We start from the raw sequence: 9,346 nt of genomic DNA on the forward strand, positions 1-9,346 counted from the left end.
CACTTAAGCATGTGCATAGCAATGCTTTAAAATCTACTCCGAATCAGAGCAGTTATTGTTACTCAAAACTAAAGAGAAAACTAAAGGCCTGTTTACCTGTATAGGACCATTAACATTTTGTTGCATTGTGATAAATATTAGATGATCATTAGATATATTATATAAATACTAGATGAATATTAGATTTGTAAAAACCTTGAATTTAAAGTAAAAAAATATATATTTATCTATGGAGCACAATCAACTTGAATGTTTAAGTCGTTTCAACTTAAATTTCATTAAACTGACTTTTAAAAAATGAGTTGAATCTTGTATAACTGAAATAAGTTTATTAAATGATTTAGGCCTATTAAAATTACTAAAACAAAAAACAAAAGATTACAGCTCAATGGAAACATTTTAAGACAAACTAATAAAAAATGGGGAAAAAACACAAACTAAAATTTTATATAAAAATAATAGGTAACTCAAAATATGAATAAATACTAAAATAAATAAATAACTAAAAACAAGTTTCTGGGGCAAACACCACTTACATTTTCTTAAGAACATGGAAAAAGTTTATTTTGTATTATATAAATATTAGAAAATGTCTCGCCCTCGACCCTGAGTCGGTCTATATTTGTTCTGTGATATTGTCTGTGTGGGAGGCTTGAATTCTCCCCATAGGAACAGAGGCCAAAAATAGTTTTTAGTGTGGTTTCTAATTAGAAGTGATGAGAGTCCCGCCTCATTAATTTGGTCCAATCGTTGCTGTCAGTCTTTCGCACTAGAATAGCCGTGATCACAGTCTGACGGCGGGATCCGTGTTATGGACGTATTAGGCAAAGCATGAGCTGAAAGGAGGAGCTCAGGGTTTGCTCGTTCATATCTCATGAGTCCTCAGTAATGTTTCAGTCCAGGTCTAACTGTGTCTCAGATGCTGCTTAATACACTGCAAAAAGATTTTCTTCCTCAGTATTTTTGACTTTAGAAGAAAACCAATCTGACCCAAATGGGATCTTTTTCTGTGGAGAACAATCGAACAAACTAACGTAAAATAAATTCTCATCAGGATTAAGAATTAAGAATTGAGAGTGAGGCACTGATTTGTTTGTATCATGGGAAGTGAACCATGTGACTCCCTTGTGTCTGATTCAGGGTCAGCTGTCGGGGAATGTCCCTCCTTACAGACATTTCTAAAGTGTGCCATGACTGAATAACCCTATAATCTCTTCATTCAGCTGATTAAACTATAGGAGATCCTCTGTGAATCACTGATCCAAGACCTTCACAGGACTCCAGCTTTACTCTCATGTGTCTTTTGTGTGTGTGTGTGTGTGTGTGTGTGTGTGTGTGTGTGTGTGTGTGTGTGTGTGTGTGTGTGTGTGTGTGTATGTTTGACTGTAATCAGGGGTTAAATTGGGATTTATTATGTGGGGGTGCTCTCCCTAGGGGGGTCCGGGGGCATGCCCCCCCGGGAATTTTTTTTTGAAAAATAAACCATTAAATAGCACTTTCTGGAGAGTTTTGTGCAAAGAAATGGAGAAATTGAGTATTACATGATATGTGAAAAACTGCAAGGTTAAGAGCATTTACTTTGCAACAGGTATTAGGACATTTAGCATTTACATTACTGCTAATCAGTCATCACTTGATTACACGTTGTAATACCTTGTTATGATATAGTGACCCATACAATGTGCCAAACATAATGTGCCACATGGAGAGACAGTGCAGCATATGACAGTAGCAACAGCTGAGAAGATTTGGGTCTGTGGTGACCAGGTCCACCTCATACAAACTTCCTTCTCCCATTCTCTCTCTTTACTACGACAACGCACACACACACACACACACACACATTAGCAATTCTCTTGGCGGTTTGCTGATAATCCGGTATCTGAAGTAAAATGCTCAAAACATCTCCTGAGAAAAATCACATGGTCAACCTAGTCCTGGTTATTTAATTTTGATTTAGTCTTATTTTTCTTACCTTGTCATTCAAGGCCAGGGCACTTTTTTGACATTTCTGGAACATCCACATCCCGCGCAACCACGGTCTCCCAGGAACATTCATTATTGCTGCGTACATTTATCCGTGTCAGATGCGCATGCGCGAGCGGTGCGCGATCATGGTCGACTGACAACGAGATTAAGCAGCTGAACAAAAATACGGCCGTGTTCCGATTTTTCTCATCTCAGCTCCGCCGAGACAAAATAGACATGCCATTTCAAAAATCTTTCATTTATTGTCAGAAATATGTTTTCAAAAGCATCACTTTCATCAAATTGTATGTGACATAATTTCCAGTAGGCAACTGACTGCAAACGAGCAGGCTTATGTGCCGGGGCTGAGCCCCGGAGAGCCCCGGCCCAATTTAACCACTGACTGTAATCATATTTCTGTAAGTCATATTTCACCCTAACATTAAAAGAATGAAAATAAATCATAATTTTGCATATCCATGTAGCAATAGGCTATGTCTGGGCTAAACATTTTTTTTTTTGCATTGTGATATAATCTTCATGCCAATAAAGTACATTAACCTCATATTCTCATCTGTGTTATACAGTTAACTAAAACTAAAGTCATACACTTTAAAGAATTCAGAAACCCTTGTTATTAGCGACACCGGTGGCCGTTAAGTGAATTGCAGCAGCACTTATTGCTCGTGCATGAGTAACGAACATAGGGTAACGAATAAGAGAATGAACGTGATTCAAGACCCTGATAAACTCACAGCTAATGTCTTTTTCATTCTTTGCGTAGAAATAAAAAGAAGTTAGAAATACCTTTGCAGCGATATTTAATGAACTTCCCGACGCTGTCCACTGCTGACGTTTAGATGAATATGTAAGTGCTGCACACTTTCCTCTCAATGACAAAATAAACACAACAAAGAAGTGAGAAACAGCAGTTAAGAAAGCATCTGATCACATCTGCATCTGATTATCCTGTAAATGTTTCATGCGTCACTGAACGAAAAAAAAAAGGTTAAGGTGACATCCTTTTTATTTTCCCGGCAAAAACGTCCCGAGTCTTTCACTTAAAATTCAGTTTACAGGCTTTGTTTTCTTATGGTGCGTTCACGTGCTATGGTAATTATGGTAAATACCAAAAGCCGACGTGGAAAATGCACATGAACACCCCCTCATGTGGATGTGGTATTTTACACTGGGCAGCTCGTAGAATATTTTGATGCACGAGTTGCCGAGATGAGATAACCTTTGACGTTTTCAAAATGGCGGAGAGCAACGCGAGAGTCGTGAATGGTAAAAATATGTACTATTCATGATCTAGAAAATATAGGCTACAGCATATTGTTTACCGTTTGAGTTTTGAGAAATCATCTTCTTGCTGTAGCAGATGACTTAAGCAATCTAAAATAGTTTTAGCTAAATAACAGGTATGGATCTCCATCTTTTTACCACATTACAACAACAAAAGCACTTAAACGCAACACACTGGTAAATACCAGTTCACAAGTGGAAAATATCATATTTCCATAGTACGTGAACGCACCATTAGGAAGTCGGGAAAGGTCTCGTTTTTTTGAATATAGGCTATAAAAACTATAATATAGGTCTATCTCAATAATACAAAAATAACACTTATTACTGTAATGCATTTTGACATTTTACGTCTGAATTGTGTTTGTAATTCTTATTCGAATATAATAATTCCATCAGAAAAAAACATTTATTTTATTATATTATCATATTTTCTCCTATAATAGGCAGCACTAAGAATTGTATTATGAGGAAAAAGACCTCAGTAATATCAAGTACCTCGTCTATAATTTGTCTATAAAATGTCTCAATCGGTGCTCAGATTTGTTCAATTATTGCAATTGAAACCCAGATAACTTACTGAAACATTTCTCGTTAAATTCATCCAAGTTCGAATGTTTAATTTTAAAGCTCCATTCTCTCGCAGTCAACAAATGACTCATTTGCTAATTTGAGAACTTCAGAAGAAACAACTGAGAGGAAGCTGATGCTTACAACACATCTGCACTCAAAATAAGCTTCTTCATTCGACAGTCACTGTACGGCCCTTATCTGAATGTTGAGAGATCATTATGGATGATTAAAGTTGACATTAAACAGAAGTTATACTAGTCTTTTCTTCCCTTTTGTGAGGTATATTCGAGTAAAACGCTTCTGGAACAAGAACAAATGTGGGCGGGGCTTCATTTTGTCTGGGGAATTGATTAGTTGGTTGTGGTTTGCTATTGGTGGATCTCATGTGAGTGACAGGTTGCTCCGCCCTCATCATCAGAGAAGAAATGAGGGAAGTTATTCTGATTCAAAATTTACGAGAGTGTATGAATTAAAAAATATATACAATATGCACAGATAAATCATTTATAATAAATATTGCAATATTCCATACAAAATAAGAATTGTCCATTTTGATTTCATGGTGACTTTAAGATGTTCCGCTGGCTGTTGGTTAGATGTTAATAAACAGAGTAAGAAACGCTGACCTTAAACAATGTCATTACTTTCCACTTTTAAACCTCATGTATACAGTAAGTCTGTTTTTGCTGGTTACTGTTGCTCTGTGTGTTTGTGCCCCACTTCAGGCTGGTCTGTCGGCTCTGTCCTGTTTGCAATGAGATACTTTCACTCAGAAGCGGCTCTATATGAAACCTCTCTCGAGACAACAGCTGCAGACTTTAACAAGCAGACCATAACACCACCGCCTGTATATCACACTCTAAAAATGCTACCATGAAGACACATAATCCTGTAAGGTCAGTTCAAAAATAAACAGGTCATGAGATAAAAATTGCACTTAGAATATGAATATGTGTTAGAGGGAATGGCAATCACGGCTCATATCTTGTAGTATCTTGGACAGACATTTGATTAGAGAGAGACACACACACACACACACACACACACACACACACACACACACACACACACACACACACACACACACACACACACACACACACACACACACACACACACACACAACAAATCGTCCAGTGCAACATTTATGAATTCAGAATTTTTTAGTAATGACTCATTCAAGTTTAAGTATTTCATTTCAGCACTGATATAAATCTTATAAATCTTGGTAAAAATAATCTGTGGATATATCAGCTTCAGGAAGCAAATATTATAATGCACACCTTGCACAGAAAAAAGGATTAACTGTATATATATATATATATATTTATTTTTTATTTTTTTTAATTTTTTTATGCATTATAAAATGTTCTGCCCGGATATGATTGCCTCCTAATATCTTAATAGAAGCAATGTTTTGATGCAAATCCATTTAATATTTACAGGCAACATTATCTCAGTGTGTGTCTTGTGTGTTGGTTGTTATATGCACAGTAAACAGAGGGTAAACAAGCAGTAATATAAAGGCTACATTTGGCATTGGGCTCGAGGTTAAGTTTCTCCGTTGTAATGAGAGCCATAATGAAAATCTGTCCTTGCATAGCTGGAAGAAATCGCTCTACATTTAGATGTAATGTTAAGATGCTTCCCTGTTTAGTTCTAGCCACATGTCCCGGATCTAATTTTAGCCTGAAATATGAAACAGTCACAATAAAGGAGCTATTTATAATGGCTGTGTTGTTTTGGGGGCAGTGAGTATCTCTAAATGACAACATTACATTACTGAGTAGAGCAAGAGTATGATAACAGAGGCGGTGATTCCAGTGCCTGCACTGCACAACATGGATATAACCATGCACAGAGAAGGCTATATGTCTTGTCAACATGTCAGATCTATTGCATTTAAGTTTTAAGGATATACTCTTGAAACTGTGGGCATTTTAATGCTCACTCCAGGTGCCTTGCCCCATAGACTTCCATTGTAAATGTGTTACTGTAAACAAGAATTTTTTTTGTATACCTGTCTTGTGAAATTAAACTTTTTTAAAAGTACTTAAAAATATATATATGTAATGTGTGTAAAAAATCATGACGGAAAAAAAATACTGAGTGCCCCTTTAAGGAGCGTTCTGCATCATGCTCAAGTCTTTCATTTTCTATGGTTAGGAGAAGTTCTCAACTAAAAACTTAACATTTTTAATGCGTTTAAGCCGTTCATCTACGCGGCAACAGCGTTTTGGGGGCCTGAAAATGTTTTTAAAACGATACCGTCTCCATATAAACTGCAAAAAACGTGAATTTGTAAAGACTGACGTAATAGGCCTACGCATGCATATTACGTGTCTAACCTCGCCAGCTATAAAGTGTGTCTAACCTCGCCAGCTATAAAGTGTGTCTAACCTCGCCAGCTATAAAGTGTGTCTAACCTCGCCAGCTACTGGCCTGACATGCAGAATACAGCGTTTTTTAGTTGTTTTCGAGGATCCCTGTAAAGAGGAATCGTTTTGACAACGTTGTCATCTGTAGCCTACACTAAAAATGCAAAGGAAAAACTTTTTCGTTTTTAGTAGCCTACATCGTCGTGTAGGCTAAACAGTTGTTGTTGAAAATACGTACATTAAACTCAAAAAGTCAATATGTTTATGTTAAACAAAACAGACTACACTTTTTGGCATTTACAAGCTGTATATATTTCAACTGAGGCCTTTCAAGGGCAGTGAAAATATCACAATACAACCAGCGATTATTTGTCTACATCTTATAATTTTAACAAATAGACCTAGTTGCAGCAGCTCTTTCATTTACCGCAACTACGATGAATTTCACCCAAGTCAATCGCACTTTATACTATTTCAGTATTTTAAATGGGCGCACGAGACTGTATTGTTCCCGCTAAAAGTGAGAGTAGCTGCGCGCGCAACCGTCCGCGGGTTTCTGAGGTAAGACACTTTTAACAAACGACATATTATACACATTGTCAAAATTCGTTTTTAGGCTACATTGTAGTTGTGCTACTTGAGGTACTTGGGCTAAGTGAGTAAAGTGTAGATAGTTGTAATCTAAAGCTTCAGAATACATGAGATTAGTCGAAATCAGTCCTATGGAAACCAGTCCTTATTATCCAAATAAAATCATGCTTTAGTATTTCTTATGTGATAATTATGACATATCTAGGCATAAATAAACCATTAGCCTATTATGAGATTAATAAATCGAAATTGTGACTTTCTGTCATAATTATGACATTTTATGTAAATTAAAAAAATATTAGTTAGTTATTGATCTATTAAATTACATTAGATGAAAATAAATACTTACAAAAATGTATTAATATAAATTCAATTAAATAAATAATACACTTAACAGTACTACATCACTAAAGTGAGTAGGGAAAAAAAACATGATAATGTAACTTAATAGAAACTAATTTTAGATTTATATTGTTAATTTTTCAGTGTATAATTGGGTGTTTTTAAATTTTCGGATGGGGTCCCTCACACGAGGATGATCATTTGAGGGTTCGTGGCATTTAAAAAAGACTGAAACCCCCTGAAATAGGAGACGATCTGAGTCTGCAACAGCTCAGAGATCTGGAAGAATCAGTGTTGAAAACAAACCCGCAGATAATCTGATGTTGAGCTCATCATCACTGCTGATTGAACGTGTTTGTCATTTGATCTTTTATGAATGACAAAGAGGAGGAATGAGCAGTGAAATATAGCGCTTGAAATGTCAATAAAAAAAACCTTACACAAATCTAAAGGAAACGATGCAATAAACATGTAAAACTCAATTGTAGGCACAAAAAATGAGAAAGAATCTCGAATCTTTGTTGGACTAGACTGCCACCTTGTGACTGTTTGTGAGCAGGAAACCTTTCTTCATATTGTGAGGATGTCCAGTTTAGTTCTAGTACAGTTTCCCACACTGGCCTTCTTGAAGAAACTGCAGAAGTTGATAAAAAAATAAAAATAATATGAAGACAGTGTCTTAAGAACTAGTCTGACCCACTAGCAGTTAGTTTGGTGTAACGTTTTTGTGTAACTGACTTTTAAAAGGTATGACCAGTCTTATAGATAAAAATGAGCTGACTAACATAATGCAATGCACACATTGAGACACACACACACACACACACACACACACACACACACACACACACACACACACACACACACACACACACACACACACACACACACACACACAGACAAACAAACACACACACACACACACACACACACACACACACACACACACACACACACACACACACACACAGACACACAATGTAATCTGAAATCAAATAAAATATAAAGATTGCCAGTAGTAGCCAAGGCAACATTCCACATTTTCATTTAATTTAACTTGATATACTAAAACAATTAAAACTAAAATAAAAACTATAAAGACGAATATATAAAAACAAAAAAACCCCGAAAACTATAAAAAAATGACAAAAACACAATCAAAATTAAGCAATTTTAATAAAGCAAAATTACTAAATCTTTAACTAAAATGAATATGGAAAATGTAAAAATAAAAATTGATTTAAAATATTATCTGCTTAATGGCACTGAAATCAGCAGATTTCCATTGTTGTTGTTTTTTTTAATTGAAGTTTACCATGTTTAATTAGATTTTTGTATATGTAAAATATTGATTCATTTATTTTTAATTTATGTAAAAAAAAAATTGTTACTGCAAAAATCAAAAATGTTAGAAGTGTTATAAATGAATCTTACAATAAATTTAATATTTTCTTTGTTTTTATTCTTGAAATAATCAAGGTGGGCCTCGATTTGTGGTTGGTATTGGTCATGATCTTAGGGCCCTTTCACACCTACATTGTTTGGTCCGGACTTTCGGACTTTTCAGTTTGGTCCGAATCAAAAGTACAGGTGTGAAACCTCCCCCGGATCACGGTCCGGGCCAAACAGAGGAAATTTGGTCCGACTAAAAGAGGTAGTCTCGGTCCGGATCAAACTGAACAAAGGTTTGTTTCGTTTCTAGTGTGAAAGCATCTCTGTATGGTTCGGACTTTCAGACCTTTTACAGGAAGTTCCAGTGGTTCCCGCATAGCCGAAAAAACAGAAAAATGAGCCGCGTTAGCACTAAGTTTTTAATTAAAGTATCATGGTCTGATGACATCAGAACATTCCTGCCGGCGACGATAAAATGTTCGCACGACGAGGACGTTCATTTGGCGAATTTGAACTAGCCTTGTGTATAGTTGGTGCTGCGGGTAATTGTGCCATAAAAATAACAATACAGTTGCAACGATATGCGTCTGTTCATTCATGTTGTCAAAGTTACCCGCCGAATTGACAACACGCTGACGTCAGACGCACGTCCATTTACAAACCAATCAATGTCGAGATGCAGCCCACATAGATGATGACGACAGGACGCAAGTATGTCACGTAAAGTTCTTTAGTGCGCTCGCATAATTGCAGTGTGAAACCAAACCAAAACTTTCTGAAAGTATAAAATGTATCGA

The sequence above is a fragment of the Siphateles boraxobius genome, unplaced genomic scaffold (genome assembly GCF_051911475.1).
Source record: "Siphateles boraxobius isolate OS27281-9 unplaced genomic scaffold, OSU_SipBor_1 8, whole genome shotgun sequence".
Classification (NCBI taxonomy): Eukaryota; Metazoa; Chordata; class Actinopteri; order Cypriniformes; family Leuciscidae; genus Siphateles; species Siphateles boraxobius.